This window comes from Sinocyclocheilus anshuiensis, unplaced genomic scaffold (assembly GCF_001515605.1).
Source record: "Sinocyclocheilus anshuiensis isolate Anshui unplaced genomic scaffold, SAMN03320099.WGS_v1.1 scaffold1257, whole genome shotgun sequence".
Classification (NCBI taxonomy): Eukaryota; Metazoa; Chordata; class Actinopteri; order Cypriniformes; family Cyprinidae; genus Sinocyclocheilus; species Sinocyclocheilus anshuiensis.
The window spans coordinates 1,305-1,630 of NW_015548249.1; positions in this window are offsets into that span (position 1 = coordinate 1,305).

The following is a 326-nucleotide window of genomic DNA, read 5'->3' on the forward strand; positions in this document are numbered from 1 at the left end:
AATGTGAACAACAAGGACATTCAAAATATTTCAAACTCAATTTATTTTGCGTTGATACTGTTTATGTGTTGTATTTGTTCTATAGATATGGAAATAATTTTTAAAGGGGTGATGAAAGAAAGAGAGAGAGAGAGATAGATTAGATAGATAGATAGATAGATAGATAGATAGATAGATAGATAGATAGATGATAGAAAAATTACCAATAATTATAATTTCTAGATAGATAGATAGATAGATAGATAGATAGATAGATAGATGATAGAAAAATTACCAATAATTATAATTTCTAGATAGATAGATAGATAGATAGATAGATAGATAGA